Source organism: Oryctolagus cuniculus, chromosome 3 (genome assembly GCF_051225735.1).
Source record: "Oryctolagus cuniculus isolate XC-2025 breed Fujian yellow rabbit chromosome 3, ASM5122573v1, whole genome shotgun sequence".
NCBI classification, from domain to species: domain Eukaryota; kingdom Metazoa; phylum Chordata; class Mammalia; order Lagomorpha; family Leporidae; genus Oryctolagus; species Oryctolagus cuniculus.
In genome coordinates, this window is record NC_142869.1 from 135765973 (window position 1) to 135789075 (window position 23103).

Below are 23103 nucleotides of genomic sequence, written 5' to 3' on the forward strand. Positions count from 1 at the left end.
TGTAGATATTGTGAAGAGGATTGATCTTAGAAGTTCTTCTTCACTGTGGCATTGTCTGTGTATATAAAGGCTGTTGATTTTTGTGTATTGATTTTATATCCTGCCACTTTACCAAACTCTGCTGAGTTCCAATAGTCCCTTAGTGGAGTATTTTGGATTCACAATATATAGATTCATGTAATCTGAAAATACGGATAATTTTACTTCCTCCTTCCCAATTTGTATCCCTTTGATTTCATTTTCTTGCCTATCAGCTCTGGATAAAACTTCCAAGACTATATTGAATAGCAATGGCGAGAATGGGCATCCTTGTCTGGTTCCAGATCTCAGTGGGAATGCTTCCAGGTTTTTCCCCATTCAGTAGGATGCAGGCCTTTGGTTTGCCATAAATTGCCTTGATAATGTTGATGAATGTTCTTTCTATACCCAATTTGCTTAGAGTTTTTATCATGAAAAGGTTTTGTATTTATCAAATGCTTTCTATGCATCTATTGAGATAATCATATGGTTTTTGTTTAGCAGTTTGTTAATCTGATGTGTCATATTGTTTGATTTGCAAATGTTGAACCATCCTTGCATACCAGGGATAAAGCCCACTTGCTCTGGGTGTATGAGCTTTCTGATGTATTGTTGGATTTGATTGGCTAGTATTTTGTTGAGGATTTTTGCATCTATGTTCATTAGGAAAATTGGTCAGTAGTTCTCTTTCTCTGTTGTATCTTTTTCAGGTTTAGGAATTAAGGTGATGCTAGCTTCATAGAAAGAATTTGGGGGGATTCCCTCCCTTTCAATTATTTTGAATAACTTGAGAAGAATTGGAGTTAGTTCTTTAAATGACTGGTAGAATTTAGCAGTAAAGCCATCTGGTCTTGGGATTTTCTTTGTTGGGAAGGTCTTTATTACTGATTCAATTCTGTGTTGGTTGTGGATCTGTTTAGGTTTTCTATGTTTTCATAGCTCAATTTAGGTAGGTTGCATGTGTCCAGGAATCTATCCATTTCTTCTTTGTTTCCCAGTCTGTTGGCACACAGCTCTTTGTAGGAATTTCTGATGGTTCTTTTTATTTCTATTGTGTCTGTTGTTAAATTTACTTTTCATCTCTAATTTTATTTACTTGGGTCTTATCCTTTTTCTGGTTAGTTGGGCCAATGGTGTGTCAATTTTGTTTATTTGTTCAAAAATATATCTTTATTTTGCTGACCTTTTTTTTATTTCAATGTGTTTTTTTGAATTGGTGCATTTATTATTTGGCACTTGTGGAGATACTCATTGGTTTCTTCTTTGTTTTTTCCCTGTGATGGCTTTAATCTTTGGACTATTCCTCTGAGCTTAGTGGATTATCTGCTTTTTCAGTGAATACCTAGGGGCCTCTGGTGGGTGTTGCTAAGGAGATCTGTTCAGTAATCCATGGTGAAGGGAGTGTCCAAGGTGACTCAAGTTGGGCATGTAAATTTCTCTCCTCTCTCTCTCTCTTTTTAATCAGAGGGAATATTTGTTCGGCTCTTTTGGTGTAGTCTCAGCTCACCTCCTCCCCTTGTAGGAGACCAGTGCCTGGGCACTAGCCCCAGTGAGTATAATATTCATCCACACTGCCACAGGAACCACACAAAGGATCTGTGCAGTCCTCGGTGTAACCACAGATTCAGTAGCAATGAACCTCACCGAAGAATCAGGGAACTCTGAGTGTGTGGAGCCTCCCACAGTGATGGCCCAAAGTCCCCACCATACCCTGAGTCCTCCCATGCAGCCACAGTATTTCACAGTCCTGGCACACAAGCTTCTCACAGTCACAAACACCCAGTCCCCTGTATGTTCTCCACACCAGACTCGGGCATTTCCACTATGCATCTCCACTAGGCAGACAGGAGCTAGCGCAACTGTTACATATGTTCAAAATGGCACTCACCTTGTATCAGCTTGTTACAGAATGCTGGTTGCACGATGGTCAGGGAGAGAGAAATAAGACTCCCCTTTTTTCCTCCTCTAGTTTTGCAGGTACACTGTTCCCCACAAGGCTCCAAGCCAGATTCCCACCAGATTCTTCCTGCAGCTTTATTGCCAGTGGCTTAGGCTGCTGCAAACTGGTCTCACCTCACTCCAGAGCTGGTGCTGAGGTTCTCAGATGCTGGGGTCCTGAGTTATGTGTAGCCACACCCTCCATGTAGGTCCACAGTGCCCCTCTAATTTGTGTGGAGTTTCCTCTGCTATTTTTTCCCTAACCCTTCCCTGATACTGCACTCTCTCCACTTTTTAAAAACTGTCTTCTCCTAGACTAGATCAGTAAGCTCCCTCCCTATTCCGCCACCTTAATCTAATCTGAGAGATCTTTTATCTGCTGGTCTACCCCAGAAATTGCCACATCAACCAGAGTTGAGCCAGGCTGAAGCCAAGAGCCAGGCTGAATCCAGGAGCCAGGAACTCCATCTCATTCTCAGGGGTGGCAGAGGTCCAAGCACTTGGGCCTTCTTCTGCTGCCTTTCCAGGTAGAGAGCTGACTTGTTGAGTCTTGAACCCCCACTCCAATACGGGATGCCAATGTAGCAAGCACCACAATGCCAGCCCATGCTTACTCTTATTATACTCCTATCTAAAGATGACTTAAAGTTGATGGAATGATGTGTGTAGGTTCAATACCATTATTACATCATTTTATATGACGGCTAGGAGCACTGGTGGATTTTGGTAAACAGTGGGGGTCCTGTAAGTAACCTCCCACAAATACAGAGGAACAGGATAAAAAGAAGTTTTAAAAAGAGGAAGCAAAAAATATTCTATCCAATGGTTTTAATCTTTTCCAGGCACTGGCATCCAGCTTCTAAATCATCGAAGTTCTCCTCTACCTCTTTTCCATCTGATAGCTAGGATTTCTTGTGTTTTCTATTATTGACTATGATTACTACTACTAACTCATATTTAGCAGTTTATTAAACTAAAATTTTAATTCCTTGTACTTTTTCCAAAGAAGTTAATATTCCCTCTCCAGAACTTACTATTTTAGAATGGACAGAATTTTTAAAATAGTTTTGAAACAGAGATTTAAGAGAATTATTCAAGTGGAGAATTGAGGCAACAGTTGAGCACTGCCTCTGAATTGGTGTCATGTCAGTTGTGGTCAAGTCCCTCCATGGCAGATCTGGGTGTTGGCACTGTCAGGTGGGTGAAGTGTGACACACAGACCAGAAGCCAACATACCTCTTCTGCCCATAGATGGCGAAATTTGGTCCATGCTGTATCTGAGTCCTACCGTCCAGCTTATAAAGAGTTTCAATCGAACTTCCATCATTTAATAGAAAGTTATTTCATGATTATTTCCTAAATTCTCCAATTTGCGTAGGTCAGAATAACATGCATAAAGCAGGATGAGGATTCTCCTTCTTCATGCCTATGCATTAGTCTTTGTTATTTGCCCCAAAATGACACAGAAAGAAGCCTCAGTAAATAGAAGCTGTCAAATCAGGTTTCCTCAAAGCAGAGCCCAAGACAGGGATTGGTGTGAAAGTGGTTTCTTTTTTCAGAAAAAAAATATTTTTTTTATTTATTTGAAAAGCAGAGTTACAGAGAAAGGGGAAGAGACAGAGATAGAGAGATCTTGAATCGACTGGTTCATTCCCCAAAAGGCCATAACAAACCAGGAGCCAGGAACTCCATCTGTGTCTCCCACGTGGGTTCAGGGGCCCAACCACTTGAACCATCTTCCACTGATTTCCCAGGTTCATTACCAGGGAATTGGATTGGAAGTGGAGCAGCCAGGACATGAACTGATGCCCATATAGGATGCTGGCATCACCAGCAGCAGCTTTACCTGCTGTGCCACAGCTCGGGTCCTACCAGTGATTTCTTAAGAGTGAAGGAAGTGGACATATATGATCCTGGATGGGGTCATGCTTCACCCAACTGCCAAGAGGAGATGCTGAACATGAGTTGGTTGTGGAGTTGATCCCAGCCTGGGGCATTGGAATGCCGTATCCATCAATCACTGACTGCAGGCTGCCCCAGGATGGGATAGGGTACACAAGTAGTGTATCCTACCCAGCTAGGAGATTTCCTCCAGGCTGAGGACACCAGCAGCATCCCTTCCCTGGGTCTTCAAGGGCAATAGGAGTAAAAATGAAGATCAGTGAGTTGGTAAGCTTCCCACTCAACCAGTGTCTTTTCCAGGCTTTGCATCCTCCCCAGACTGCCTTCTATGTGCCTTTTTTCTGTTGTGTTCAAGGGTAGATCAGTTGCTTCAGGGGTCAAGATGGATGCAGCAGGGGTGCCTGCCATCTCCTCCAAGGCTGCAGCACCCAGCTCACAGCATCTTCCACCTGCGGGCTGAATGGCAACCAGAAATACCGCGTCCTCAGCTATTTGGAGGTGGGTCGGTTTTTTGCTTACTTGCTGGGATGTTAGTTAATCAAACATGTAGACTTTTCCCACATCCACCTGGGGACACTGAAGCAACAGGACAGAAGGAGACAAGACTCCTTTCTGAACAACAGAGACACAGACAATAGCATTCAAAGTATGGGAAACCCTGATTGAACTTGGCTTGAAGATCTGCTCAATTCTATTTCTTGTTACTTTTGAGTTAGACTGAAGTCTCTTTAGTTCAGTTTTCAAGGGGAATTACTTTAGTATCTACTGGTCCACTCAGCTGCCTCAGTCATTCCTGTAGAGTGAACAGCATTGACTGCCAGTAAAGATTGCCAAGTCCCTTAAAGTCCCTTAAAGTCTGGTCATTATGCATAATGCAAGTCACTGTTGTTCTGGCTTAGATGGGATGAGGGGTGAGAGGGGTGTAGAATTGTAAAATGATTAGACACCAACCTCAAATTACCACGTGGAAGTTTTTTGCCTCAAAGTCATAAATTCCCAATGTGAGCTTATTCGTGTGTCTTTTGCCCCTCAACACCAGTTTTCTAAAAGTGCCAGTGGCTCCGCAGGGGTGTTTTTCTCCCTGTATACTGGCAGCAGAACAAACATCCAAGGTCATCCGAGTATCACACCTCCTGAAACCCCTGAGACGATCACGTCCGCCTCTGAAATGAGAGGGTGTGCAGGAAGGAAGTTGGACACGAACCTACTCTGAGTGGCCCAGGCTTTTCCACGTATTGTTCATGTAAGGCAACCCACTGAGGTCTCTGGGAAATGCTTTGTGTCCTAATTGGTTTCTAGGAAAAGATGATGATTATAAGTGAGTGGAGACAATGCTTGGGTGCTCAGCACTGTTCTAAGTTTAGGAAGCCCTTGTGTAAGGAAGAGGATTTCTCCTGGTGTACAGGAAATGAGCCAGTGGACACTGTACTCCACTCTTGGCCAGGTGGGAGGGATGGCCCTCCAAGTGACTTCAGTAAATCCACAGCAGTGGTTTCCAACGTGAATACTGGAAACTCTCCAGCACTAGCATCACCGTCTTGTCCTTCAACCTCTGGCGTTTGGAAATAAAGCCAGTTGTGGAGGTTTCTTTCGTCCAGACTCCAGAAAGTGACGGACATCTTGGAAAATTTAGAACTGGAGAAAACGACTCAAACCCTTCCAGGACGACAAGTACTACAGGCAGGGCTGCAATGGCTGGGGTGGTTAAGCGTGTACACAGCATGAAGGATGAGTTTTTCCTAAGGCAGAGCCACCAACCAAAAACTTTTTCTGAAATGAATGAAATGTGTTCACCTTAAACAAATTTAAAAAATTAAAATTAAAAAAAATTCTCCAGGGGCTTCCCAACGCCATAGATCCATTGCATTGGGACTCCCACACGTGTTGGCTATAAGTAAATATCCTCTGTAGCCAGCCTTATCAAGGAGTATGCTTCTGAAATGGTTTCACATGACCTGCGAACTTTGACCTTGGACATTTTTCCCAGATAGTTTCCATAGTAGTATGGAAAAGACTTTGAAGACTTGACATCCCCTGCTGCTCTTTGAGGAAAAGTCTGGCACAAGCTCAGAATTGGTCTAGCATCTGCTGTACCTTCATTTTCAAAAAGTATTGTGGTTTTCTTCAACAATAAGGCTTTCCATGGCCAGTGATTTCAAAATGTATTGATGACGTGGATCTCTGGGTGGGCTGGTTTTTTTGACAGATTGGCTCAAGTAATCATTACAATCAACATGCATTCATTCAACAAATCCTATGGAGCATCTACGATGCATCAGATACTATTCTAGGCAGTGAGGATATGAGCTTAAAAAAAGTGCTCCTTGGTGTCATTCAGCTTAAACTCTAATGATGGAGACAGACAGGAAATAGACCAGCAACTCTATAGCACAGTCTCAAGTAGATAAGCACTTAGGAAATATATAAAGTTGGGCAGAAAAGAGAGTGGTAGGAAGGTGGTGGCATTTTAGACAGGGTAATCAAGAACAGTCTCTAAGATGTTGGCATTTGGGGGCCAGCATTGTAGTGCAGTGGGTTAAGCCACCACCTGCAAAGCCAGCATCCCTATGCACACCAGTTTGAGTTCCAGCTGCTCCACTTCCAGTCCAGCTCCCTGCTAATGTATCTTCCTGCTAATGTCATCTTCTGCTGACCCAAGGACTGGGCTCCTGGCTTTGACCTGGTCCAGCCTCAGGCATTGTGGCCATTTGGGGGAGTGAACCAGTGGATCAAGAAGATTCATTCTCATTCTCTCTCTCTCTCTCTCTCTCCCTTTCAAATAAATAAATAAATCTTTAAAAAGGAAGATGTTGACATTTAAACAGAGACCCAAAAGAACAGAAAGAGTAAGAGATCAGAATGTCTGGCTCATGACAAAACTCTTAAGGCACGAGATTTTTGATGTCCAAGGAAAGGCAAGAAGCAAGGAGCTGAGTGAGTGAGGAGAAGCCAGGTGGCAGTAAAGGCAAAGAGGCAGCCCTGGTCACATCGTGCAGGTTCACAGGCGCCACGGTGAGGACATACAACTGATGGTCACCGAGGACTTGTGCTGTTGAAGGCAGTTTCCAGATAGAAGGTGGTAATGAACAGCCCTTGCTTCTTGGAAATTTGGCAAAAAAAGAAAAAAGAAAATCCTTCAGAGTCCCACAGGTATAAGCCAGCGGTAACAGTGCAGGCCACCAACAGTGCTGTGGCAATCTTTGTAGAGCCCTTTAGGAGTTTTAAACACAACCACAAGTGGAGGTATTAAAGTAAGCGATCTCAAAGGCCAGTCTGTGCTGCTATAATCTTTGAAAATCTGTCTGAAGCAAAATTAATTCCAATTCACTAATAAGACCTTCTGGTCTACCAGGCAAGCCTGGGGGCCCCTTTATTGTGAGCTTAATAAATATCTTTTTCCTATGTCCACAAGTGTGTATAAAGATTTTGCTCAGGGAAGATTTTCTACCAAAACTGTGAAATCTGAGGGAAAAAAAATAGAGAGAGGGAGACGATGATTGCCCGTAACCTGCTGGCCAACTGTTTCCTTAATTTCCTGCCAAATCTCCCATTTTTGACTAAAGGAAGTAATTCTAACTCAAAAAGCATATCCTGGCTATTTTTTTCTGCATTTTAAAACAGCTTCCAGGGCATCTGCCTCTTATAGGACAGAAAATTAGTTCCACAGAAGTTAACATTTTAATCCTAGCATATAAATTTATAAAATCGCTAAGCCATATTTTAATTTAATTGTTGTTGTATTTAAGTACCTATTGATGGAAAAGTTAATGTCTTGTTATTTCCTCTGCTTTTTTATTTTTAGCCAGATTGAAAGACAAATATAGTAAGAACAGCTTGTTTTTAACATAGGATCAACAATAAGTAATTACCATCCTTTTTTTTTAATCTTTTTAAAAATATTTGTTTATTTACTTAAAAGGCAGAGTTGGAGGTGGGGAAGCAAAAATGAGAGAGAGAGAGATCAATTTTCCATCTACCAGTTCGCTCCCCAGATGACCTCAATGGCAAGGGGTAGGCCAGGCCACAGTCAGAAGCCGGGAACTCCAACTGAGTCTCCCACATGGGTGGCAGGGGCCTGAGTATTTGGGCCATCTTCTGCTGCTTTCCCAGGCACATTAGCAGGGAACTGGATCAAAAGAGGAACAGCTGGGACCTTAACTGGTCCGCATATGGGATGCCTGTGTGGCAGGCAGTGGCTTAACCAGCAGCTCCAGAATGCCAGCCACTGTTTGGACTTTTAATGATAGTATTTCTCAAGGAGGAACAAAACTTCATCTATGACCCCAGGTTCTCATGTGATCCACGCAGCCAGCCCTTGACCGTCGGTACCAAGGGCCTTTTCCTTCTTTAACACATGAAAGGGAAAGAGAAAGAGAACATTTTGCCTTTTTACTGCAAGCTAAAGACTTTAACACAGAATTTGGACTGAAAGGACTGCAGCCCACTGAGAGACATTTTTCCTTCCTGGGTTTATGCCATGTCTCTTTATGAACAACGATGACACTGAACCCCACACTAGACACTCACTGGACATGTGGGCCTGGTCAGGGAGTCCTCTTGTCCCACCACTGGCCATGGGCCTGCTGATGGACCTAAATGTGCTTCCATCCTGGCTGGGCTACCCCAGCGCAGGTCACTCACTCACCCCGAGCCTCTCCCACGCTGCCCCGGAACCCTTTCCGTTCTCCTGAAGCCACATGGGACAATTCCACGCCCCTTCTCTGTCTGCAGCACTGGGGTTCTGATGCCTCTACTCTCCACACTGCTAACCTGATGTCTTTTAGGGGATGCTAAGCCATTAGAGGGAAGGGTGGAAATACTCACAATATGTGGGACAGCTTAGGGCTGCTTTTGTTATCCATTTGACAGATACGTAACTGGCATCTGCTAAATGCCATTGTGTTGTGAATCCTAATTCCTGATCCCTCTTTTGGCCTCTCCTGAGTTATTGGCCCGAGGACTCTGCTGAACCCCACTTCCTGCAATGCACCCACTCTTCTCTGCCCTAACATCATGTTCCCTCCCCTTATGTGGCTACTTGAAATGAGGCTAATCCAAATTGAGATGTGCTGTGAGTGCAAAAATACCCCAGATTTCTAAGACTTAAGTCAGGGTAAACATCTATAATACGGCATGCTTAATTTAAAACATATTGACTACATTATGAAATTATCATTCTCTACTATATTGATTTATGTATTTCAATAAAAGTTAATTTATCTGTTTTTTTTTTTTAAATGTGACCACTAGAAAATTTTAAATTTCATGCTGGACTCACATTTTTTTTTAAGATAAAAAGATTTGTTTTTTATTTACTTTAAAGGCAGAGCCACAGAGAGAGGAAGAGATAGACATAGATATAGAGATAGAGATAGAGAGAGGAAGAGATAGAGATAGAGATAGAGAGAGGAAGAGATAGAGATAGAGAGAGAGAGAGAGAGAGAGAGAGAGATGTCGCTCCCCCATTCGCGGAGGAATGACACTAAACCCTGCTCTGTTCTTTTGTCTGCTTGGCCTTTCCCGGGTTTGCTGCTGGTCCTTCCCGGGTTGGCTGCCCATCCCTCAACCTCCGTGGAGGGGCGGGCCCCCCTGCCACTTTCCCCACTTCCACGGGGGAGCGGCACACCGCCGGCCGGCTCTCTCGGGGGCTGCTCAGATGTTATCCGGATATTCCTGGTGCATGTTGTCTCTCTCCTCCTTTATAGTCCTCTTCCACCAATCCCAGCTCTGCTACCCACACGCCGAGCACGCTGCTCTCCTCCAATCAGGAGCAGGATCAGCTCCTGCAGCTTATCAGTCAAATTGGCGAGAGGCAGCTGTGTAGAAGCTGTTTCCTCCTCTCCCAGCGCCATATTGTGGGAGAGCAGATGCATAGAATAAGTCTTAATTCCAGTAATTTAGTCTAGTCCGAGTTGCTCCCCACAATTCCCCCTTTCTTTTTATTCTTTGGCGTTGATACGCGCCTGTCTTCGGTGCCCCGTGGCGCACACTCTGCTCTGCTTGCTAGAGTTGCCTACAGGTGCTTACAAGCCCTACCAATCAGGCAAACCGAATCCGGGTCCTCTCTTCGCCATGTTGAGAGGAGGTTTTTAGGCACTGATGCGTGCCTGAGTTCGGTGCCCTGCAGTGCATGCTCTGCTTGAGCTGCCTGCAAGTGCTTATCGCTTTACTAATCAGGCAGACCGAATCCAAGCCCTCTCATTGCCATATTGTGGGGAGACTTATTGATGTTGATTCGTGCCTGTCTTCGGTGACCTGCGGCTCATACTCTGCTTGAGCTGCCTGCTGGTGCTTATCGCCTAATCAGGCAGACCGAATCCAAGCCCTCTCATTGCCATGGTGTGGGGAGGCCTTATTTTTCTCTATTTCTCTATCTCCGGGCATTCCTATTTCTCCTATTTTACTTCTATCTGCCAGCATTCCTATTTCTCTCATTTTACTTCTAAACTTCTGTTTCTCTTATCCCCGCGGCTTCCCGGCGCCCGCCCCGAGGCGGCTTCTTGGCATCTCACCCTGCGGTGGCTTCCCGGCTCTGCACGGCTTCAGCCCGCGCTTCTCTCATCGCGCAGCCAACCCGGGAAGGACCAGCAGCAAACCCGGGAAGGGCCGAGCAGACAAAAGAACAGCGCAGGGTTTAGTGTCATTCCTCCGCGAATGGGGGAACGACAGAGAGAAAGAGAGAGAGAGAGAGATCTTCCATCCGCTGATTCCCTCTCCAAGTGGCTGCAACAGCTGGAGCTGGGCAAGGCTGAAGCCAGGAGCCAGGAGCTTCTTTCGGGTCTCCTGTGTGGTTGCAGGGGCCCAAGCACTTGGGCCATCCTCCACTGCCTTTCCAGGTGCACCAGCAGTGAGCTAGATTGAAAGTGGAGCAGCTGGATCTCGAACCAGCATCCATATGGGATGTGGGCGTTGCGGGTGGAGGCTTTACCTGCTATACCAGGATGTCAGCCCCTGGACTCACATTCTACTTCTGCTGGGCAGTTCAGCTGTAGACATCTGAGTTCCCATCATGTCCAGGTTGGGATGCTGCTCTGTGTCTGTGCTGGAGAATAGATCATGGCTAGCTAGCTAAGTGCAAAGTTCTGACATCTGCTTGACCAGAGAGGAACCCCCAACCCCCACTCCAGGGGAATGTTCCAAGCTGTATTCCATACCAAGTGACCAACACCTAGTTCCAGTGGATGTTAACAGCTGTTGGAATTAAGGGGCATGCTGATTTTTCCACAGTGCTCTGACTTGCCAGAACACATCGATGTGTCTTCAAGATGTGCGTCCCAGGAAATGAGCCTTCTCTTTGGTAGTAGGAAATGCTGCCACATGGTGGCCATGTGTGTTGCCACCTAAACAGATGTGTGGGTGCAATCAGGGTAAAACCTCCCTGCTCCACCAAAGATCTAGGCCTGCAGAGGCATGGGACACTGCGCCAGTGGACTGGGCAGAGATGCTGGTGATACCAGACAAATAGTCTCAAGGGCATTTTATTACCAACAAGCCACGGCAGGGGGTGGTTAGCTTGACAAGCCGGGGGCTCTCAAAAATCACTTCTTGGGGCCAGCACTGTGGCGTAGCTGGTGAAGCCATCGCCTGCAGCACCAGCATCCTGTATGGACACCAGTTCGAGACATGGCTGTACCACTTCTGATCCAGCTCCCTGCTGATGGCCTGGGAAAGCAGTAGAAGATGGCCCAAGTCCTTGCACCCATGTGGGAGACCCAGAGGAAGCTCCTGACTCCTGGCTTCAGATCGGCACAGCTCCAGCTGCTGCAGCCAACTGGGGAGTGAAGCAGCAGATGGAAGACCTCTCTCTCTGCCTCCTTCTCTCTCTGTGTAACTCTTTCACATAAATAAATAAATCTTTTTTAAAAGTCATTTCTTTTTTGGATTTTCAAAAAGGTGTCTTCTTTTTGGATTTTCCTTTAGGTCTTGATCAGGTCAGTGTCAGACTGGACCTAGAAGCATGATTTCAGTTCAGCCACCTTATGTTGACCTCCAAAGCACAGATGCGTAGCTGCTGCCCCCTGTGTCTAATCTCAGAATGCTCAGTGGTAGGCTGGAGTTGCACTGCCTGGCTTCCTGGCACAGAGCAAAAAAAAGAAGAAATCCAGACCCCACTTTTGTCCTGTGGTTAGCTGTTTTTGAATTTATATATATAAAAATTACCTGTTAATTAATGACTCTGAGGTTAGTAACTTAAAAAACCTTGGAAGACACTGGGAAAAGGAAACTCCAAGTACTAGAGTGATACAGACCACAAGAACTAAAAAGATAACTTTGGGGAGAAACAGACAGGAACCGGAAATCATTTAGGGAAAGATGGAAAGATTGTGATCCAGGGGAAGAAGCTTAGTGTCTTTTCTAAGGCTGATCAGATGCCAGAGCAAATCACTGTCTTTCTTTAATCTAATTTTGATGCCAGGCCTGGTGCTGGTTTTGCTAACAAAAAAAAAGGATATAAAATGTTTAATTTTTAAAAAAATTACCAATCTCTGCCCACAAAGAACTCACACTCTGATCATAGATGTGAACATTTAAATGGAAAATTATAATCCATCACAAGTTCAATAATAGAGGTGGAATTAGAATGCTGAAAATTTTATTTTAAATCTGCTCCGGGGAATCAGAATAAACTCCCTGGGTGGGTTTTTGAAGGCTGCATTAGGGTTTGCCAGTGGGAAAGAGAATGATAGAAATTTGCTATAAAATATGAATTACATTAGCTTCTCAATTTATATGTTCTCTTTTTTTTCAATAGGTAACTCATCATAAGCATTTGAAAAATGTAAGGAGATTCTGAGAACAAAATATGTACTTGTGAGTACTTGCCTACACATTGGAAGAAGTTTCCGTATGTGTGTTGTGTAGCTGATTTTTTTCTTAAGATATTATTTGTTTATTTGAGAAGTAGAGTAACAGAGAGAAAGATTTTCCACCTGCTGGTTCACTCCCCAAACAGCTGCAGTGGCAGCGGAGCTGTGCTGATCCGAAGCCAGGAGCCAGGAGCTTCCTCTGGGTCTCCCACATGGGTGCAGGGGCCCAGGCACTTGAGCCATCTTCCACTGCTATCCCAGGTCATAGCAGAGAGCTGGATTGGAAGAGGAGCAGCCAGGACTTGAAGCAGCATCCATCTGGAATGCCGGTGCCACAGGTGGAGGCTTAGCCCACTACACCACAACACCTGCCCTTGTGTAGTTGATTTTTTTTTTTTAGAAATCTTTCTTTTTTTTTAACTTTTATTTAATGAATATAAATTTCCAAAGTACGGCTTATGGATTACAATGGCTTCCCCCCCATAACATCTCTCCCACCCGCATCCCTCCCCTTTCCCACTCCCTCTCCCCTTCCATTCACATGAGGATTCATTTTCAATTCTCTTTATATACAGAGGATCAGTTTAGCATACATTAAGTAAAGATTTCAACAGTTAGCTCCCACACAAACATAAAGTGAAAAATAATAGATGATTTTTTAAATGATGATGAAATCAGATCAGACCTATTGTCATGTTTAATCCCAGCGAGAGTCAAGTTGGGAATTAATAATTTCTTCTTTTTTTTTTTCACAGAAGATCAGTTTAGTATACATTAAGTAAAGATTTCAACAGTTTGCACCCCCATAGAAACACAAAGCGAAATATACTGTTTGAGTACTCATTATAGCATTAAGTCTCAATGTACAGCACATTAAGGACAGAGATCCTACATGAGGAGTAAGTGCACAGTGACTCCTGTTGTTGACTTTACAAATTGACACTCCTGTTTATGGCATCAGTAATCTCCCTATGCACCAGTCATGAGTTTCCAAAGCTATGGAAGCCCCTTGAGTTCTCCGACTCTTATCTTGTTTAGACAAGGTCATAGTCAAAGTGGAGGTTCTCTTCTCCCTTCAGAGAAAGGTACCTCCTTCTTTGAAGACCTGTTCTTTCCACTGGGATCTCACTCACAGAGATCTTTCATTTAGGGTTGTTGTTGTTGTTTTTTTTTTTTTTTTTTGTTTTTTTTTTTTTTGTTTTTTTTTGTTTTTTTTTTTTGCCAGAGTATCTTGGCTTTCCATGCCTGAAATACTCTCATGGGCTTTTCAGCCAGATACGAATGCCTTTAGGGCTGATTCTGAGGCCAGAGTGCTGTTTAGGACATCCGCCATTCTATGAGTCTGCTGAGTATCTCGCTTCCCATGTTGGATCACTCTCCCCTTTATTTATTCTATCGGTTAGTATTAGCAGGTACTAGACTTGTTTATGTGCTCCCTTTGACTCTTAGTCCTTTCATTATGATCAATTGTGAACTGAAATTGATCACTTGGACTGGTGAGATGGCATTGGTACATGCCACCTTGATGGGATTAAATTGGAGTCCCCTGGTATGTTTCTAACTCTACCATTTGGGGCAAGTCAGCTTGAGCATGTCCCAAATTATACATCTTTTCCCTCTCTTATTCCTACTCTTATGTTTAACAGGGATCACATTTCAGTTAAATTTCAACACTTAAGAATAACTGTGTATTAATTACAGAATTAAACCAGTCATATTAAGTAGAACAGACAAAAAAACTACTAAGAGGGATAATGTATTAAGTTGTTCATTAACAGTCAGGGCTATGCTGATCCAGTCACCGTTTCCCATAGTGTCCATTTCACTTCAACAGGTTTCCTTTTTGGTGTTCAGTCAGTTGTCACTGATCAGGGCGAACATATGGTATTTGTCCCTTTGGGACTGGCTTATTTCACTCAGCATGATGTGTTCCAGATTCCTCTATTTTGTTGCAAATGACTGGATTTCGTTGTTTCTTACTGCGGTATAGTATTCTAAAGAGTACATATCCCATAATTTCTTTATCCAGTCTACCGTTGATGGGCATTTAGGTTGGTTCCAGGTCTTAGCTATTGTGAATTGAGCTGCAATAAACATTAGGGTGCAGACCTCTTTTTTGTTTGCCAATTTAAATTCCTTTGGGTAAATTCCAAGGAGTGGGATGGCTGGATCGAACGGTAGGGTTATCTTCAGGTTTCTGAGGAATCTCCAGACTGACTTCCATAGTGGCTTGACCAGTTTGCATTCCCACCAACAGTGGGTTAGTGTCCCTTTTTCCCCACATCCTCGCCAGCATCTGTTGTTGGTAGATTTCTGCATGTGAGCCATTCTCACCAGGGTGAGGTGAAATCTCATTGTGGTTTTGATTTGCATTTCCCTGATTGCTAATGACCTTGAGCATTTTTTCATGTGCCTGTTGGCCATTTGGATTTCCTCTTTTGAAAAATGTCTATTGAGGTCCTTGGCCCATCTCTTAAGTGGGTTGTTGGTTTTGTTTTTGTGGAGTTTCTTGATCTCTTTGTAGATTCTGGTTATTAACCCTTTATCTGTTGCATAGTTTGCAAATATTTTTTCCCATTCTGTCGGTTGTCTCTTCACTCTCCTGACTGTTTCTTTTGCAGTACAGAAACTTCTCAATTTGATGCAATCCCAATAGTTGATTTTAGCTTTGACTGCCTGTGCCTCCCGGGTCTTTTCCAGAAATTCTTTGCCTATGCCAATATCTTGAAGGATTTCTCCAATGTTCTCTAGTAACTTGATGGTGTCAGGTCGTAGATTTAGGTCTTTAATCCATCTTGAGTGGATTTTTGTGTAAGGTGTAAGGTAGGGGTCTTGCTTCATCATTCTGCACGTGGAAATCCAATTTTCCCAGCACCATTTATTGAATAGACTGTCCTTGCTCCAGGAATTAGTTTTAGATTCTTGATCAAATATATATAAGTTGGCTGTAGATGTTTGGGTTGATTTCTGGTGTTTCTATTCTGTTCCATTGGTCTATCCATCTGTTTCTGTACCAGTACCATGCTGTTTTGATTACAACTGCCCTGTAGTATGTCCTGAAATCTGGTATTGTGATGCCTCCGGCTTTGTTTTTGTTGTACAAGATTGCTTTAGCTATTCGAGGTCTCTTGTGCCTCCATATAAATTTCAGCACCATTTTTTCCAGATCTGAGAAGAAGGTCTTCGGTATCTTGATTGGTATTGCATTGAATCTATAAATCGCTTTTGGGAGAATGGACATTTTGATGATATTGATTCTTCCAATCCATGAGCATGGAAGATTTTTCCATTTCTTGGTATCCTCTTCTATTTCTTTAAGATTTTGTAATTTTCATCGTAGAGATCTTTAATGTCCTTGGTTAAGTTTATTCCAAGGTATTTGATTGTTTTTGTAGCTATTGTGAATGGGATTGATCTTAGAAGTTCTTCCTCAGCCATGGCATTGTCTGTGTATACAAAGGCTGTTGATTTTTGTGCATTGATTTTATACCCTGCTACTTTGCCAAACTCTTCTATGAGTTCCAATAGTCTCTTAGTAGAGTTCTTTGGGTCCCCTAAATAAAGAATCATGTCATCTGCAAAGAGGGATAGTTTGAGTTCTTCCTTCCCAATTTGTATCCCTTTAATTTCTTTTTCTTGCCTAATAGCTCTGGCTAAAACCTCCAGAACTATATTGAATAGCAGTGGTGAGAGTGGGCATCCCTGCCAGATCTCAGTGGAAATGCTTCCAACTTTTCCCCATTCAATAGGATGTTGGCTGTGGGTTTTTCATAGATTGCTTTGATTGTATTGAGGAATGTTCCTTCCAAACCCAGTTTGCTTAGAGTTTTCATCATGAACGGGTGTTGTATTTTATCAAATGCTTTCTCGGCATCTATTGAGAGAATCATATGGTTTTTCTTCTGCAGTCTGTTAATGTGGTGTATCACATTGATTGTCTTGCGCACATTAAACCATCCCTGCATACCAGGGATAAATCCCACTTGGTCTGGGTGGATGATCTTTCTGATGTGTTGTTGCATTCTATTGGCGAGAATTTTATTGAGGATTTTTGCATCTATGTTCATCAGGGATATTGGTCTGTAATTCTCTTTCAGTGCTGCATCTTTTTCCGGCTTAGGAATTAAGGTGATGCTGGCTTCATAGAAAGAATTTGGGAGGATTCCCTCTTCTTCAATTGTTCTGAATAGTTTGAGAAGAATTGGAGTTAGTTCTTCTTTAAATGTCTGGTAGAATTCAGCAGTGAATCCATCTGGTCCTGGGCTTTTCTTTGTTGGGAGGGCCTTTATTACTGTTTCAATTTCTGTCTCAGTTATGGGTCTGTTTAGGTTTTCTATGTCTTCCTGGTTCAATTTAGGTAGGTTGCATGTGTCCAGGAATCTATCCATTTCTGATAGGTTTCCCTGTTTGCTGGCATACAAGTCCTTGTAGTAATTTCTGATGATTCTTTTTATTTCTGTGGTGTCTGTTGTTACGTTTCCTTTTTCATCTCTGATTTTATTGATTTGGGTCTTTTCTCTTCTTTTTTTAGTTAGTTGGGCCAATGGGGTGTCAATTTTGTTTATTTTTTCAAAAAACCAGCTCCTCGTTTGGCTGATTTTTTGTAATGTTTTTTTTGGATTCAATCCTGTTGATTTCTTCTCTGATTTTAATTATTTCTCTTCTCCTACTAGATTTGGGTCTGGTTTGCTGTAGGTTTTCTAGATCCTTGAGGTGAATTGAAAGCTCGTCTATTTGGTGCCTTTCCAATTTCTTGATGTAGGCACCTATTGATATAAACTTTCCTCCTAACACTGCTTTTGCTGCGTCCCATAAGTTTTGGTATGTTGTGCTGTTATCCTCATTTACTTCCAGAAAATTTTTGATTTCTCTTTTAATTTCTTCTATGACCCATTGTTCATTCAGGAGCATGTTGTTCAATCTCCATGTGTTTGCGTATGCTCTAGGGATTCCTGAGTTGCTAATTTCCAACTTCATTCCTTTATGGTCTGAGAAGCTGCATGGTATGATTCTAATTCTTTTGAATTTGCTGAGACTTGCTTTATGGCCTAGTATGTGGTCAATCCTAGAGAAGGTTCCATGTACTGCTGAGAAGAATGTAAAATCTTTAGCTGTAGGATTGAAAGTTCTGTATATATCTGTTAGATCCATTTGGGCTATAGTGTCGTTTAAATCTACTGTATCCTTGTTGATCTTCTGTCCTATTGATCTGTCTATTTCTGAGAGTGGAGTATTGAAGTCCCCCAGTACTATAGTATTGGGGTCTAAGTCTCCCTTTAAGTCCATTAACAAATCTTTTAGATAAACTGGTGCCCTGTAGTTAGGTGCATATACATTGATAATTGTTATATCTTCTTGTTGAATTGATCCCTTAATCATTATGTAGTGCCCCTCTTTGTCTCTCTTAACAGTTTTTGTGGTAAAGTTTATGTTGTCCGATATTAAGATGGCTACACCCGCTCTTTTTTCATTTCTGTTGGCATGGTATATCTTTTTCCAGCCTTTTACTTTCAGTCTGTATGGATCTTTGTTGGAAAGATGTGTTTCTTGTAAGCAGCAAATAGATGGGTTTTGTTCCTTAACCCAGTCAGCCAATCTGTGTCTTTTAACTGGACAGTTCAGGCCATTAACGTTCAATGTGACTAATGAAAAGTGGTAACTTTGCCCTGCCATTTGCCAAAGGTAAGTTCTAATATATGCTTTGAATTCCCTGTGATCTTTTGCTGTGAGATTTCCTTCCTTTACCTTCTTTCATATTGATTACCATGTTTCTGTGTTTCTGTGTGCAACACATCTTTAAGCATCTGTTGCAGGGCTGGATGAGTGGCGACAAATTCTTTCAATTTCTGTTTGCTATGAAAAGTCTTTATTTCACCTTCATTCACAAATGATAGCTTTGCAGGATATAATATTCTGGGCTGGCAGTTTTTCTCTCTTAGTACCTGGGCTATATCTCGCCATTCCCTCCTAGCTTGCAGGGTTTCTGATGAGAAGTCAGCTGTGAGTCTGATTGGAGATCCTCTGAGAGTAATCTGACGTTTCTCTCTTGCACATTTTAGGATCTTTTCTTTATGTTTCACTGTGGAGAGTTTAATTACAACGTGTCGTGGTGAGGATCTCTTTTGGTCGTGTTTATTAGGGGTTCTGTGAGCTTCCTGTACTAGAATGTCTCTGTCCTTCTCCAAACCTGGGAAATTTTCTGCTAATATCTCACTAAAAAGGCCTTCTAATCCTTTCTCCCTCTCCATGCCTTCAGGAACTCCTAGAACCCGAATGTTGGGTTTTTTAATAGTATCCTGAAGATTCCTGACAATATGTTTTAGATTTCTAATTTCCTCTTCTTTTCTTTGGTCTGACTGTATCCTTTCCTGTTCTCTGTCTTCTAAGTCCGATATTCTCTCTTCTGCTTCACTCATTCTGTTCATAAGGCTCTCTATTGTGTTTTTCATTTGATCTATTGAATTCTTCACTTCAGTCACTATCACAGTTTCCTGTTGTACTAGTTGTTTCGTTTCATTTTGATTCCTCCTTAATATTTCATTTTCACGAGAGAGATTTTCTATCTTGTCCATTAAGGATTTCTGTAGTTCAAGAATTTGTTTTTGAGAACTTCTTAATGTTCTTATCAATTTTTTGAGATCTGCTTCTTGCATTTCTTCTATGTCATCATCTTCATAATCTTGAATTGGGGTGTCTTTTTCATTTGAGGGCGTCATGGTGACTTCCTTGTTTTTATTACCTCGGTTTTTGCATTTGTTATTTGGCATATTGGAGATATTTGGTTTCTTCACTGTGGTGCTTTTTCTTGTTATACTATGACTCTAGATTAAGTGGACTATCTGTTTTTGATGGAGCCTTAGGGCTTGAGATGGGTGTGGCCTGAGAGCTCTGTTTGGTGTGCCAAAGGTGACACTCCCAGGTTAGGCATGGTAAATCTCTCTCTCTCTCTCTCTTTCTTTGTTTGATTCAAAGGGAAGTAATTCTGCACAGCTGAACGAAGTTGGAGGTAGTTAGCAGGCAAATGATATACCCACAGGAGCCAGAGATCAGAAGTTCTTTCCCAAGGACCACACAGGGAATCTGTTTGGCCCTCAGAGTGGGCTCAGATTCTCCTTCAGTCTCCCACTGGGTTGCCAAAGTTATGGAATTGTAGCATCTCTGGAGAGTGCTCACGTGAATTCCGTGAGTTCTCTCCCACACCGTCTCTTTTTTCACAGTCTCAGTTCAGTAGCACCACAAATTTACTAGGTCCTAATCTCCTGTTAATTCGCCCCGCCCAGAGTCAGGTTTTTCTGCTAGGCTCAGGGCCGGTGCAGACCTGAGGTCGCTCTGCTTATGACGTATGTCCAAGATGGCGCCTGCTCTTTGTCTTGCTCGCCCTTGAGAGGTGAGCGGAGAGAGAGAAACCCGTGTCCGTACCAGTCACCTTTTTTTTTTTCTCTCTCTCTCTCTCTTCCAGTTAGCCTGGTGAACTCCCCCCCCCCCGGGGGGGTCGTTCCCTCTAGTCTCCTCTCTCTGCTTGCCTGCCGGTGTCTCGGGCTATTGAGGTTCGGCTCACCTCGCGTTCCAGCGCTGGTGTGTTGAGTCTGCCACTGGTGTCCCGAACTGTGGGCTCCCACGCTCTCCACGCAGGTCCGCTGTGAATCACGCGTTCTGGAAGAGTTTCTTCTGCTGTTTCCTCCCCTACTCTTCCTTGAACCTGCAGTATCTCCACTTTTATTAAACTATCTCTCCCCGGACTATCAGTGTGCTCCCTTCCTATTCCGCCATCTTTGTGTAGTTGATTTTAAAAGATCTGTGAAGTGTGTAAGTTTCCAATCTGAAGTGGAGAACAAAGTCTCCTTAGAGAAACCTTATAAATTTTCCCATTTTGTTCCTAGATATTCCAGTCTGCAGGAGTGTTAGTGGAGCATTCCTCAAACCCTGGACACAGGTGGACAATGTTTAAATATTTTGCAAAAGATTGTGCGACTGCCTCTCCTGATGTCACATCTGGCCAGGCCCAGGGAGTGGGAGAGCTTGTTTGTGACTCCAGGTATTGGGACACTGAGCCCTCCGCTGGTGGTGAGGTAACCTTTCCTTTCTGGGATTTCTTTCCTTTACAAACATAGGTTTCAAAAATGTGACTTCGGTGGGGAAAAAATATTTAGGTAGTGTTGATGGAAACTTAATGTGAGCTCATGGTTTTGTTGTTTTTTTTTTTTAATAAAAATGTCTAAATTGAAATGGTTCATGAATACCAAGCAATATACACATGATCAGAAACAATCATGCATGAGAGCGCCCAGCTGAAGGGAAGTGCATGGGGCACCCAGAGAAGCTACATCCCTCTCCACCCTTGCTGGTGAGCCCCCAGGTCAGCAGCAGCCCTGGACTGGCTGCCTCATTGCCAGGCTCTGTAAACCGTCACGCAGCTAGCACCTGCCAGGAAGGACCCCTTGAGCAACGCTGGTGACTGGCAGAGGGTCAGGGCAGAGTGGGGAGTGGGGTTGGAGGTCACTGTTTTATTAGATTAAGAGCAGAAAGAGGCCGGCGCCAAGGCTCACTAGGCTAATCCTCCGCCTGCGGCGCCGGCACACCGGGTTCTAGTCCCGGTCGGGTCGCTGGATTCTGTCCCAGTTGCCCCTCTTCCAGGCCAGCTCTCTGCTGTGGCCAGGGAGTGCAGCGGAGGATGGCCCAAGTGCTTGGGCCCTGCACCCCATGGGAGACCAGGAGAAGCACCTGGCTCCTGCCTTCAGATCAGCGCGGTGTGCCGGCCGCGGCGGCCATTGGAGGGTGAACCAACGGCAAAGAAGACCTTTCTGTCTCTCTCTCACACTGTCCACTCTGCCTGTCAAAAAAGAAAGAAAGAAAGAAAGGAAGAAAAAGAAAGGAAGAAAGAAAGAAAGGAAGGAAGGAAGAAAGAAATGGAGTTTTGAGAAGGAGGAACCCTGATTTCACATTAATTATTCTGGAAAAATTTACTGAAGGCCTGTTGTGTGCGAGGCCCTCTCACCAAAACTAATGGTGTTTCAGTAGAATTTGCTTTTGTAAAAGTGGCCAATCCAAGTAACATTCTTGTACTACAAATGACTCTTTTAATACTGTAGGGACTGGCGCTTTGGCACAGAAGGTTAATCCTCTGCCTGCAGCACTGACATCCCATTTGGGTGTGAGTTTGAGTCCCAGCTGCTTCTCTCAAGCTCCCTACTATGGCCTGGGAAAACAGTGGAAGAGGACCCAAACACTTGGGCCCCTGCATCCACATGGGAGCCCGGGAAGAAGCTCCTGGCTCCTGGCTTCCAATCGGCCCGGCTCTGACAGTTCTGGCCATTTGGGGAGTGATTCAGTGAATGGAAGATTGTTTCTGTCTCTCCCTCTCACTGTCTGTAACTCTACCTCTCAAATAAATAAATAAAATCATTTTTTAAGATTTATTTTATTTATTTGACAGAGTTACAGAGAGAGGTCTTCCATCTGTTGTTTCACTTCCCAAATGATGGCAATGGCCAGAGCTAAGTCGAACCGAAGCCAGGAGCCAGGAGCTTCTTCCAGGTCTCCCACGCAGGTGCGGGGGCCCAAAGACTTGGGCCATCTTCCACTGCTTTCCCAGGCCACAGCAGAGAGCTGGATCAGAAGTCAAGCAGCTGGGACTCGAACCGGCACCCATATGGGATGCTGGCACTGCAGGCAGCGGCTTTACCTGCTGCACCACAGCACCCGTCCCATAAATAAAATCTTTAAAAAAATTATTGTAAGTCTCCCTCATCTTTAGACTGATCTCTAAAGACTGATGCAGTAGAAGAAGAGTTGCATTTTTAGGCAGAGCCCCAGCTGTCGCTCCCCCTCTTCGTGGAGGAGCAACACAGGACCCTGCGCTGTTCTTTTGTCTGCTCGGCCCTTCCCGGGTTTGCTGCTGGTTCTTCCCGGGTTGGCTACCGTCCCTTCCACCTCCGTGGAAGGGCAGTTCCCTCTGCCACTTTCCCCACTTCCGCGGGGGAGCAGCACACTGCCGGCCGGCTCTCTCGGTGGCTGCTCAGGTGTTCCTTCAGATAGATGTTCCTGGTGCATGTTGTCTCTCTCCTCCTTTATAGTCCTCTTCCACCAATCCCAACTCTGCTACCCACATGCCGAGTATGCTGCTCTCCTCCAATCAGGAGCAGGTCCTGCTGTTTATTGGTTGAACTGGAGGCAGCTGTGTAGAAGCTGTTTCCTCCTCTCCCAGCGCCATATTGTGGGAGAGCAGATGCATAAAATAAGTCTTAATTCGAGTAACAGTCTAGTCCCAGTTGCTCCCCACACCCAGCTGTGTATCTACTAAAGACATTTAAGCTATTTCTTAGGTGTGACCACTCCAGGGTTGAGTGGAGGCAACTGCACCTTCTCACTCAGCCTCCCGCTGTGTCAGTGTCACTGGACAGAGAGCTTCTCTCGTTGAAAGTGCACCAAGTTAAAGCAT

The 23103-nt window shown here is 43.8% G+C and overlaps 1 pseudogene; it reads left to right on the plus strand.

The window, feature by feature from the left end:
- The first annotated feature begins 4107 nt into the window (after positions 1–4107).
- LOC103348724 (laminin subunit beta-4-like) overlaps positions 4108–23103 on the plus strand; it is a 120618-nt pseudogene continuing 101622 nt past the window's right edge.